The sequence below is a fragment of the Myotis yumanensis genome, unplaced genomic scaffold (genome assembly GCF_028538775.1).
Source record: "Myotis yumanensis isolate MYYU_CA2020_CCGP unplaced genomic scaffold, mMyoYum1.0.hap1 SCAF_1, whole genome shotgun sequence".
Taxonomy (NCBI): domain Eukaryota; kingdom Metazoa; phylum Chordata; class Mammalia; order Chiroptera; family Vespertilionidae; genus Myotis; species Myotis yumanensis.
In genome coordinates, this window is record NW_027223752.1 from 230,989,421 (window position 1) to 231,002,351 (window position 12,931).

The 12,931-nt window shown below is 39.0% G+C and overlaps 1 non-coding gene across 1 annotated transcript; it reads right to left on the reverse strand.

Annotated features, from left to right (window-relative positions):
• Window positions 1-4,903: 4,903 nt before the first annotated feature.
• On the reverse strand, window positions 4,904-5,094 carry LOC139001452 (U2 spliceosomal RNA). Its single transcript, XR_011470020.1, has one exon. It is a non-coding gene; the product is annotated as a U2 spliceosomal RNA (small nuclear RNA).
• Window positions 5,095-12,931: the final 7,837 nt, after the last annotated feature.

Genomic DNA, 12,931 nt, shown 5'->3' on the forward strand with positions numbered 1-12,931 from the left:
TCACCTCCCCCATCTCTGCTGTCCCTGGATCCTCACAGGTTTGTGTACCTTTACCAGGAGGCCTCCGCCTGCTCCAGGTCCTCCGCTGACACTCAGAGTAACATGATGTGCATCAAAGGGCTCCTCCCGCTCAGCCGGGGAGGCTGTGTGGTCAGGCTCCCAGCACTAAAATCCAGAGTGGGCTAAACTCCTGGAAGATGTGAGAAACCATGGAGCAGAGAACAGCCATTCCATCTGACCAAGCTGTCTCTGACCAACCTGTTAACTGACCAACAACATATGAGTGAGGTCCAACTGAGACCAGCAAAAAGAATGGCCCAGCTGAGCCCAATCCAAATTGCCAACCCATAGAATTGTGAACTAAAAGAAGGGTTGTCATTTAAACCTCTACATGTTAGGATGGCTTATTACGAAGCAAACGCTAACTGATATACCCAATAATTGAATAATTTAGACACTGTGCTCTGTAAAAAAAAACCTCAAGGAAAATTCAAACCTCTTGGTTTCTATATTTAATGTTCTTTTAGGCCACAATATTATTTCCTATAATGTTTTAAAAATGAAATCCAAAGGTTCATAGCACAGATTCCCTTCCTAGTGGTGGCAAATGCACCTGAATCTTGGTTTTTAATTAGTGACAGCTTCTGAAATTATCTTGGAATCTCCCAAAGGTGTTTACTTTGATCACACACCATTATCCCTCCATGAACTAATATACTTCCCTTTGTCAAAATAAACATGGGCTCCAACTATCATAAATGCACCAGGTAAGTGCATTACAATTTTTAAGAGGCTTCAGACCCTCACAGATGATTCTGATCCAGGGAACCTTAAAGTTAATAAACTGTGAAAGCTGTGTCTTCAGTCCTTGTTGGATGAAAATGAACATTAATACCCTGCTGATGAGTCATTAACACATGTCAACAGTAAGAAACAAAACAACACTGTTGCTTTCACTCGGAGAGGCCCAGTTAATTAAGTTGATAGTGAAAGTCAGAATGCTGAAACTCAGGTTTATGAGGAACCACAAACCTGATTAGCTTATTTAATAATAATATTTCCATCGGCTCTAGGACATTATTTTAAAAACAATGACTAAAATAGTAAAGCGGGATTTTACAGGAAGAAAGAAGAAAATATCAGCTCAGAAAGTCATCCCAGACATGTCTGCCTTCCTGGTACACACTGTGAAAACATAATTCTCAACTCATTAGGGAGGCAAAGGTATGAGTGGAGAGAAATGTTAATTAGGCAGCAGCTCAGTTAGCTAAATTCAGATGGGGCAATATCACATGGGCTAATGGAATAAGCCATAAAATTTTAAACTCCAGGCAGGCTACTGCAAGTGGCTTTTAAAGAAGCAAGCCAGTTCCCTTTCTCCAAAAGCCACAAACTGGAAACTGGGAATTTGATATCTAAGCAGAATGACATACTTCACTCTGGAGAAATTGATAACCAGTGAGTGAAATTTTCAGAAATGAAGGGTTAAAGTCAGCTCTTATAGCAATGTCCTTATTATAATATGCAACTAATGCTGAAGTAGAAGAGGATAGAATAAATGAAAACTGGGAATTCAGCTTAAGAGACCAGAAAGTTAACTATCAGGTATTATAGGCCTTAAAGCAGTCATTTTCCTTCGTCATAAGTAGCACCATTTACCCATCCTACTGGTGATGGGCGTGTGGGTGGTTTCCATTTTCCAAGCAATACTCCTATGAATTAGCTTGTATGTGTCTCTTGGTGCACAGGTGCAAGAGTGTGGTCCTCATTTTTTTTAAACCTGGGGAATTTTTACTAGATATTGATGCCCTGGCCCCATCACCAGACCAACTAAATGACTGATTCAGAATATAGGGTGGAGAGGTGGAGAAGAAATGAAGGTTGTATAGGTGTGGGGAGGTGGGGTGTCAAATGTATTTTCTAACATTTAATATATAAACATTCAAATTGTACCAACTGTCCCAAAATATATTTGACACCTGTTTTATTTTCCAGTTGAGGACCCAGTTAAGATCCACTTCTTGCATTTAATTGCATGCCTCTGCTAACTCTCTTAATCTAGGACAGTGTCTCTACCTTTTCTCATGATGTTGACTTTTTAAAGACTCCAGACCAGTTGTCTTATAGAACATCCCACATTCTAGACTATTTTCTTACAATTTCAGTTATCTTGGTCCTCTATCCTATTTCCTGTAAGCTGGAAGTTAGGTATAGAGACTTGATTAGATTCCATTTACACCTTTTAGTAAGAACACTTGTAGGTGATGCATCACATCAAGAGATTCTTGATGTCAGGGTGACCCCAGTGTTACTGGTACTAAGATTGGTCACTTGGTTAAGGGGGCAATTGCTCTATCTCTGCAAGATAACTTTTTCTTAATTGAAATAAGATGAATGGCCTCTGCGATTCTAGGTAGCTTTGACAAGAATGGATCTCAAATTTGTCTCCCATGTCAGTGGAAAAAATTGGGGCATTTGGACTAATTCAGAAAATGTGAGGAAACAATGATTGTCTTTGAGTACTTTCTTTCCTCATTCAAGAGCCTGAATATGGAAATCAGCTATAGTATTTACCAAGTATCTGCTCTGTTTTGGACCCATTATTCTTTATCTCATTTAATCCTCACAACATCATGAGGTCATCATTACTCCTAAAATTTTTAAAAAGGGAAACTGAGGCTCTGAGAGATCAAATCACAGAGTCACAAATAGCACGAAGCTAGCATTCAACTCAGGTTCGTGTGATTCCAAAGCCTCTTCTCACAATGCTGTCTTTTCCCTCCTAACCCACATCTCCTTTCCTGGAGGCCTGAAACGCTCAACGAGAGACACCAATCTGTCTGTCACTCCCACTTAGTTGGAAACAGTCCCCCACCACTTTCTTAGCCCTTCCGACACTGCTCGCACCCTGGATTAAGCCAGTGAAAAAAGCTGCCAATATCCTTCAGGTAGGGAGAACCCAGTGTTGCGCTGACCACTATGGGATGTCTACAATATCACTGACTGACCGTGGAGAGTCGGAAGTCATAGGTAAGGTAGACAGAAGGGAGGCTATAAAGACATATGCCAAAGAACCACTTCAAATAAACAAACTTGCTGTGCTATTTTAGGAAAAAGCCAAATCCTGCTATCCCAAAAGGCATGTTGGCCTTTGTTCAGAGTGGTCACCAGTCATCTTGACAGCAGCAGTCATCAGGAATTCTTGTACACCATGGCACCAATCCCCTGAGGGTATCAAAACTGACTTTCCTTATGCCCCAGTCTACTCCCCAAAGGAAGCCGAGTGGTCACACCATGGCTGCAGAGCTCATGTGGGTGGACAATGTGATGCAGTGGAATGAGCCTGAGTTCAGGGACAGGCCTGGGTTTCAACCCTGGTTCTACCATCCATTCTGCAACTGTATGATCTCGAGCAAGTTAGTTAACTTCAGCTTTGACATCTTTAAAACAAGGATCCTGATGTTTCCATAAATGCGTTTTCTGAAGGATGGTAGGAAATAACACATAAAGCTCCTGACACATATGTTTATTAAATAAATATACATGGGCCTGAATGCCAAAAAGAATAAGCAAGACTGCCTACCTGGGTATAGTCCTAAATTTGAGGATCTCTGAGTTTTGAGCAAAGGAATTAGACCAATTCTGGAAGTCCTCTAATTGTCTCATGATACTGCCTTGGTCCTGAAGGCATGCATTCATTCAACAATCAATAGTTGATACTCACTCTTGGAGCAAGCATAAATCACATTCATTTAAAAAATAATAAAATCTGGTCCTTCCCTAGTGTTGCTCACAGATTAAGTGGCAAAGGCAAAAATGAAAGCAAATAATCATGGTATAACAAGCTCTATAAGCTATGGGCGCACAGTGGAAGGAGGCATATATTGTCTAGGAAGATAAGAAAAGATTTACCAGAAGTGACATTTGAGTTAATGTTGATGAATGAATGGCTGATATCAGGTTTCTCTTAGGGAGAAAACAGTCTTTGATTATGAAAGTATTCTGATAAAGTTTGCCTAGAGAGCAAGCATTAGAAAGAGGCATTAAGAGAATACCAATCCTCTCTGCCTTGGAAACAAAAAGAAATTTAAGTGGTAGTGAAAAGCAGAGAAGAGAGAAGAGAGCAACACAACTAATAACTGGACCTTGTGGAGTGAACCAATATGTTAGACTTGCCAAAAGACTCAAAAATCAGAGATGAATACTAGCCTCTCTTGATTTGTTTGCATTACTATAAACACCCCAAGGGGACAGAATTGTGCTTCCCTAGGACCATAAAAGCAGAGCTATAGTCAATTGGATCTAAATATCAAAGGGCAGAGTGACATTCCTGATCACAGACTGACAGAGAGAGAAATAACACAAAAGGAGGGTAATTCCACACAAGGGAATATGGTGGTAATGGGGGAGCCAAAGAAGGTGAGGCTTGGGAGAGGCAAGAGCACAAAAGACAAAGAGAATGTAGGACACACCCCCCACACACACCTTTAGCTGATCTTTCCTGAGAATAATTCATTTTGTGAAAAGAAGAATTCCACCTCTGGGAGTCAGACAAGAATCAGTCTAGGATGCTGTTTCTGTAATTCCATCTCTGTGCTCATAGGACTCTACTTGTACAGAGTTCCTCGTGCCCATACATTCTCTTCAGGAGCAGGGAAGAGGGTTCATGCATCTTTGTATTGTCAGTACCTAGCACAAAGCACATGGTGGGCGTTGCACAAATACTCAGTGAGTGAATGTTTGCCCTCTTGGATTCCACTTCTGAAGATATCATTGTCATTTAAATGTCTTCGTTTTGTATTTCAATCCATAATAATGGTTTTCATTTATTAAATTCTCACTATATGTCAGGAATCTTACTAGATGCTTTAAGCACATTATTTCTTCTATTTTCTTCTTTTTCTTTTTGTGCACCATTCCTGGAGGTACTGCAATACCAGGTCGATGTGTGGAGTGGATGGAGCAAGCTCCTATTCTCTCTCCCTGCTCCAAAAATACACTTAATATAATGTCCTCAGATAGAGGATGTATCAGATATTAAACTGATAAGAACAGATACTGCACTTGATCTTAGTCAAAAGGCCGAGAAGCGATTCACATTATTTCTTATTATCCTATATAATAGACACCTATTATGCAAATTGTCCCCTCAGGAGTTCCACCAGGAGTTCGACCACTTTCTATGATGTGTGCTGACCACCAGGGGGTGGTGCGGAACATGGCGGGCGTCGGTGACACAGCACTGGCAGTACATGGCAGTGGAGATGCTGCCTGCCTTGATGGGCCCTGACGAGAGCGGGACCATGGTGGGATAGTGGAGCAGGTGAGCGGGGGGCACCAGGCCAAGGTGGGTGCAAGCTGGGGTCTGATTGCCCCACTGATCACCCTGCAGATGGTGACCAGTGGCAGTGGCGGGGGGCCCCAGCCCCGATTGATTGCCCTACAGGTGGGATGGTGAAGCAGGAGAGGGGGCAATGCCAGGCCATGGCAGGGCTGTGGGGCTGCGAGGCTGGGGGCGTGAGCTAGGGCCCGATCCCCACAGGCCACCCCAAGGGACCCCACCTGTGCACGAATTTGTGCACCAGGCCTCTAGTTTTAGGATAAGCACCATTTTTATAGAACCTACAATAGCACCTGGTACATAGGAAATACTGAAAAAACAGTTCTTGAATTAATATGTAAAGGAAAGAAGGAAGAATCAGAGGCTCAGAAAGATGAAGGGGCCTGCCTAAGGTCACTCTGGTTGTTAATGACAAAGTAAAACAAATGTCCATGGATTCACTGCTAATCTAGAATTCTTCACAGAGTAATATTTAGACTGAATGACCTCGAAGGTTCCTTTCTGCTTGTGGTTCACTGAATAATGGTTTCCCAAGGATGTCGACCTCTGAATTCCAGGTTCTATGAACATGTTACTTTAAATGGTAAAAGGGTATTTGCAGATGTGATAAGAGGTTATTCTGGATTATTCAGGTAGGCCCAATTAAAAAAACACACAAATTTTCTTATAAGAGGGAGACAGAATGAGATTTGACTACAAAAAAGAAGTGTCTAAGTGATAGGGCATGAGGAAACCTCAACGGGACATTGCTGGCTTTGAAGATGGAGGAAGAGGCCTCGTGGAAACTGTAAGGAAACACACTCTGCAAGTCTCCTGCCAAAACCTTGAACTTAACCCAATAAAACTTACTTTAGACTTCTAAGCCCCAGAAATTTGAGAAAATAAATTTGTGGTCACTTGTTATCATAGCAATAAGCTACTAATATAAACTGCTCTAATAATCTTAATTAATAGGTCATAAATGTAAAACAAGGATTCTTTTGTTCCAGAGTTTTATACCATAGACTTCATGACTTATATTTATTATTAAACTAATAATATATACTGGCCTCTTCTCCAAGAACCTTTAAGCCTTGCCTTTGAGAAGATATCCTTTTGTTTGCCAGTTTCTTTATTGCTACCAAGAAATAGCTCTCATGCTAATATTTCCTTTATATGTAATTTGATTTTTCTCTCTGATTACTTTTCAGATCGTTTTTCTCTGGTGTTCCACAATTTCATTATGAAAAACTGAGTCTAATTTAATCTTATTTGGATATTTTGTATTTCCTGAATCTGAGAATTCATGTCTTTTGAGTCTAAAAATTTCCCAGCCATTCTCTCCTCTGTATGACGTCTTTTCAGATCTCTCTACCTTGAATTATTATTAGACAGTTGTATTCTATCATTTTGGTAATGGTCTCAGGAAAAGAGAACTACAGATCATCCAGAAAAGCCCCTACAAGACTTGGAGATGCTATGTTCCCAAGCCCAATCTCTAGACTAGAAGATAAAGATATCCACTACCAATTAAGTATCTGATGGGATGGTCAAGAATTTGTCAATTTTTTCAGTAGTTAGGGCTTCATTTACCAGTTAAATCAAATGAAAGGGTCACCATTAGTAGTTCTCTGCAAAATGTTTTTAGGATAGAAACAGTGTTGAATCCATTTTTTGTGCAATATTATATATAGACAAAAGAACATATACAAAATAAACATTAGTGAATGAAGTATAATTATAAAAATAATCAGGGTATCTGCAATCCTGCTTAAGAAAGAGAACACTATAAATAGCTCCAAATATGTTCACTTCCCCAATCTAAGTCTTATAGAAATACTTATTCCTATAATACCCTTACCAAAAATAACTATTTCAATTTTGTTTATGATTCCCTTTCGGAAAAGTGTGCATCCTCAAACAATATATTGTTCAGCTTTGTCCTGTTTATCTCTAAATGGAACCATTCTGTTTGCACTCTTCAGTGTCTTGCCTGTCTTGCAAAACATTGTGTCTGAATTTCATCAGGTTCATGTACTAGTATATAGTTGCAGTTCATTTGTTTCACTGTTTTTTAGTATTCTATTGACTATTCCCATTTACTATTCCTATGTCTATTCCATTGACTATTTACTATTTTGGACTCTTATATAATGTTTATACCTTTACTTTTACAAATAATACTGCTACCCATATTCTTGCACCTACCTCCTGGAGAAGTGCAAGAGTTTCTTGAGGGTTTATGATTAAGGGTGGAATTGCTGCCGAAACCAGTTTGGCTCAGTGGATAGAGCATCGGCCTGCAGACTGAAAGGTCCCAGGTTCGATTCTGGTCAAGGGCATGTACCTGGGTTGCGGGCACATCCCCAGTAGGAGATGGGCAGGAGGCAGCTGATCGATGTTTCTCTCTCATCGATGTTTCTAGCTCTCTGTCTCTCTCCCTTCCTCTCTGTAAAAAATCAATAAAATATATTTTTTAAAAAAAGAGTGGAATTGCTGACCTAGGAAATTTATTTTAGTTATCTACTGCTGTAGGATGATGTTACCACAAAAGTGTAGCAACATAGAAAGACATGGTTATTATCTCACAGTTTCTTGAGTCAGAAATCCTCTGCTTCAAGGGTCTTTCACCAGACTGCAATCAAGATGTGAGCCAGGATTGGGGTCTCATTGGACTGTTCAATTGGGGAAGAAGCTGCTTCCAAGTTCATGTAGTTTTGGTGGCATTCAATTCCATGTGAGCTTCTGGACCAGCGGCTTCACTTCCTTACTTGCTTTCCACCCGCAGCTGCTTGTTATTTGGACTTCAGCACAGAGCAACTGAGAATGTGGCAGCTTGTATCATCAAAGCCAGCAAGACAGAGCATCTGCTAGCAACACGGAAGTCAGAATTTTATGAGATCTATTCACAGGAGGGACATTCCATCACTTGTGCCGTAGTCTACTGAAGCATGTCACAGACCTGCCACACTCAAAGGGCGGGAACTTACATGGTGTAAATTCCAGGAGGTGGAGATCCTTGGGAATCAGCATAGAGTCCATTTACCCCACATGTTTTAAATCATACAACATAATCCCAAATTGTTCTCCTAAGTGGTTGTATCAATGTATATCCCCACCTACAATAATTGAAAGTGCTTGGTCTTTTACATCCTCATCAATATTTGTTACTGGCATACAGTTTTTGATTGCCTCTGTTAGACACAAAATATGTCATTTAGTTGTGGTTTTAACTTGCACTTCTCTGATTATTGGTGAGGTTTAACATCTCACATATTTCACAGTCATTCTTGTGTCCTATTCTGTGAAATTACACTTTAGTCTCTTGCTCTTTTTTCCTATTGTCTTGTCTTTACTCAATGAATTTTAGGAGTTATTTTATCATTTATTCACCTGGAATCTAATACCTTCCCTATTTTATGTGTTCAAATAGCCTTTCCCAATTTGTGGCTTTAGTTTTAATCAGAGAAATTTATTATTTTTAGTGAAACTAAAATATATAACTCTATTCACAGGAGACTCTTATTAACAGATTCAGTTACAAGATGCATGAAAACTTTGCTAAATGCATTTGTTATTGAGACAGATGGTGTCACGAGCACACTAACTATCCATTCATCTAGATTTCCTAAGTTCTCCAGCAAAATTCCTGGAGCATTTTGTCTCTTTGCTCTGGCAAAGCATCGAAACAGGAAGGAAGAGACCTGGGTCCAAGCTCCAGTTCTGATAGAAACTAGCTGAGATTTTAGACAAGTCACTTACACTCCCAGGTTTCCAGTTTCCTCATTTGTAAAAGGAAAAAATTGGGTTATAGGCTCCCAAAGTTCTTTCCAGCTCTAAAATTCTGTCATCCTCTAAATGCCTTCACTAGGGAGACCCATTGCCCTTATCAAAAGTCTAAATACAAATCCTTCATTTGAACAGAGGTGCTGTATCTCCTATAAAACACAGTTGACATGTAGAGACACTTAATCACTCAATGTCATGATGTAATTCCAGAAAAAACAATTTCCCTGAATATGAAATATAAGTTCCAAATATGTACAAGTTAACAATGGTTATCTAATATTGGTAAAAACTGTTTACTCCCTATAAAATTCAAGGCTCTAGCATAAGTATAGTAAGAAAAAATTAGGAAAATTACTACCTACTCGCAAAAAAAAAATATATTGCAGCTTAGTAAATATTGGTAAGTATATATAAATGTCCATAATACAAGTTACAAGTATAAAACCAAAATCACAGTATTCCCTTGACATTTGAGGATTTGCAGTTTAGTTTTAACTATTTGAAAGCAAATTTGAAAACCTGCATGCTCTAATTTGCCAAGAAATTTGTATTGGGGAATTATCCAGAATTCAGATATTGAACCTCTTTCACAGAATTACTTAAGCCAAACTGGCATTCTGGAATCTTGTTTTAACAGATGTCACTTGCCAGTATAATATAGCACATGTTATATTTGCATTAAAAGTTAATGATCAAATAAAATAAATTTATTTATATGTATTTTAATTACTCCCTAAGTAAAAAAGGATGGTATTTTCAAATTATATTCTAGCATCAGTGTGAATTCCTCTTGTTTTTCCTGGAATCTAAAATGAAGCTGCCTGTTTCACAGCAGACATCTTTAGGGAAATAATAGGATTTATAGTGTATTCATTTGTAATGTTGCATAGTTAATAATAATAATGACTGGCATTTATGGAGTAATTACTATGTCCTGAGCACATATAAAAACACAGGCTCTGTAGCCAACCTGCCTGGGCTCCAATCCCTTTTCCACCTCTTAGTAACTACATATTATCTGTCTTTCCAAAACTTTAGCTATCTATAATATAGGAATGAAAATAGCACCCACTTCATAGAGTGGAATTGAGGATTAAATAATTAAATATAGGTAGAGTTTAAAATAGCACTTGGTATACAGCAATTGCTCAATAATAGTAGTAATAATTAATATCATTATTATTCCCCACAACAATCACATGAGGGATTTACTATTACAAAACTCATCTATAGGTAAGAAACTGAAGTACAGGAAAGTTAAACACTGTCCCCAAGTCAGAGGGATAGGCAATGATAAAGCTGGTGTTGAACTCCAGAAAACATATTTCTAATCAACAACCAACAAATAACTTATTAAGCATCAAATATGTTCCAGTCTTTGGTCTAGATACTGGGTGTACAATGGGCAACACAATCACCAGGTCCCTGCTCTGAAGAAACTTAACATCCTACCAGGGGACATACAGGAGGAGACAAAGGCAGTACACAAGTAAATAAATACATTAACAATTCTGAATGGTGCTATTTTATCCCCAAAATTATACTAAAATAGGGTAACATGATAGCAATCAGAGTTATTGGGGTTGGAAACAAGGGAGGATTTAGGTAGAATGGTCAGGAAAGACTTCTCTAAGGAGGTGAGATCTGTATCTGGAGGAAGAACTTTCAAGACAAAAGAGAGGGAAAGTTCAAAGTCTTTCAGGAGGAAACCAATTTAAACTCCTGGGGAGCTACAAGAAGCAAATAAAATTAGAGAATAATAAACAAAAGGGAGAGTAGCATCAGAGGCCATGATGAGTGATTGGGTCATAAATGACTGGATGGATGGATGGATGGATGGATGGATGGATGGATGGATAAATGGATGGGCGGAAAATAACAGAGCAGAGGACCCAAACCAATGAAAGGTTATTTATATATTGAAGTATTTATTGAATGTCTATTATGCATGTGGAATAATTCTAGGCACAGGGAATACAAGAGTTAACAAAATATTTTTAAAGACAAAAATCCCTGCCCTAATGGAACTTCACCTTAGAAAGGAACAGATAATAAATAAATGTATTAAGTAAAGGAAATGGCAAATTAAAAAAAAAACATGGAAGAAGGATGGCAAGGGCAAGAGGTGCAGTTTTTAGTAGGGCGTTGGGAAAGGACTCTGATAAGGTGATTGCTCACCAAGATTTGAAGGCCATGCAGAGGAAACATGTGCAGGACAGAAGAGAGTCTAAGAAGTGACAAAGCAAGTGTACAGGCCTTGTATAGCAGTATGCCTGGCACTTTTGAGTAGCTGCAAAGCCACCAATCAGGCCAGAGCAGGTGGGTGAGGTTAGGGCAATGGGCAAGATCCTATAAGTAAGGATGAGGAGTAAATATCTTGAGAACTCTGGCTTTTACTTTGAGTGAAATGAAAAGCCATCTAAGGGTTTTGAACAAAAATACAGGATTTTACATAGTTTCACAGGATCACTCTAACTTCCATATTGAGATATTCCTGAAGCAAATCAAGGGTAGAACAGGAAGACCAGTTAGGAAGCTAAACATTAATCTAAAATGAAAGGCCAAATTGAAATCTTGACTATATTTCCCATAGAAACTTTGCTGCATATGATGTCTAGGTTTGGTGGTACTACTGAACAATGTCTTAGGAGGAACTAGGGTAGGGAGCTTGACTTGTGATGCTCATGGCAACTTAGAGAGCTATCTGGGCAAGAAGGCATAATCCCTGCAACAATCCAGTCAGCAGAACCCTGGGCAATAGCAACATCCTCTGGCAGGATCAGTCATTGCTCCATGTCCATTTCTTCCTACATTTTGGTCTCTGGTTTCTCTGTTTCCCCAGGCTGTGGTCCACAGCTCCTTCCTGCTTCAGATCACAGCACCTTCTAGTGATCTCCAAGTAATTAAATCTGGCTGCCACTCAGAATCCCACCTTGCAAATGATGAACTAAACATCACTCCCTTGATGCTTTCTAGGACACACTCTGCTTTCCCCTCTGTCCATCTGGCCTTGAGCCAGACATACCCATAGAAATAAATCTCTCAACTTCCAAACAGTGCATTTAAACTAAATTTTAGGACAAAGCTTGAATATCAATCGGTTGACTGAACAATAAGAAAACTTGAGATGATAATCCCAGCTTCTGCCTCCCCCCTCCACCACCAACCCTCGCCATATTACCTGGAGGCATAACCAGGTCATAACGTGTTGCCCATCTTCTCAACAGAACTGTCTGCAACACAAAATAAATCCTCTGCTCATATGGTTGAAAAGCTGGATTACTAACCGCAAAGAAGACTAGTAACTTACTGATAGAAATTGAAGTCATGTAAGCAAAATGTAAATACTTTGCTCCTGGATAATCTTTCAAATTGACCAAAAGAATTGTGGCTCTATAACAAGTTGGATATGAGTCAAAGCCTTTATCTTATTCCACTCTGTTGTTTTTGTGGGCTTTCTATTCTTTCACCATTTCTCCATATGTTAATTGAATATTGACTGCTACACATTACACAGCACTTTTTACACTTATATTAATTTCTCTTCATGATATTCTATTTGAGAGGAAAAACAATCCAGTCAAAAAAAATAGGATTCAAAAACAACCCACTGAATGGGAGAACATATTTGCCAATGATACATCTGATAAGGGGTTAATATCCAAAATTTATAAAGAACTCATGCAACTCAACACCAAATAAAGCAGACAACCCAATTAAAAAAATGGGCAAAGGACAGAAATAGACACTTCTCCAAAGAGGACATACAGATGGCCAATAGATATATGAAAAGATGCTCAATGATGCTAATCATCAGAAAAA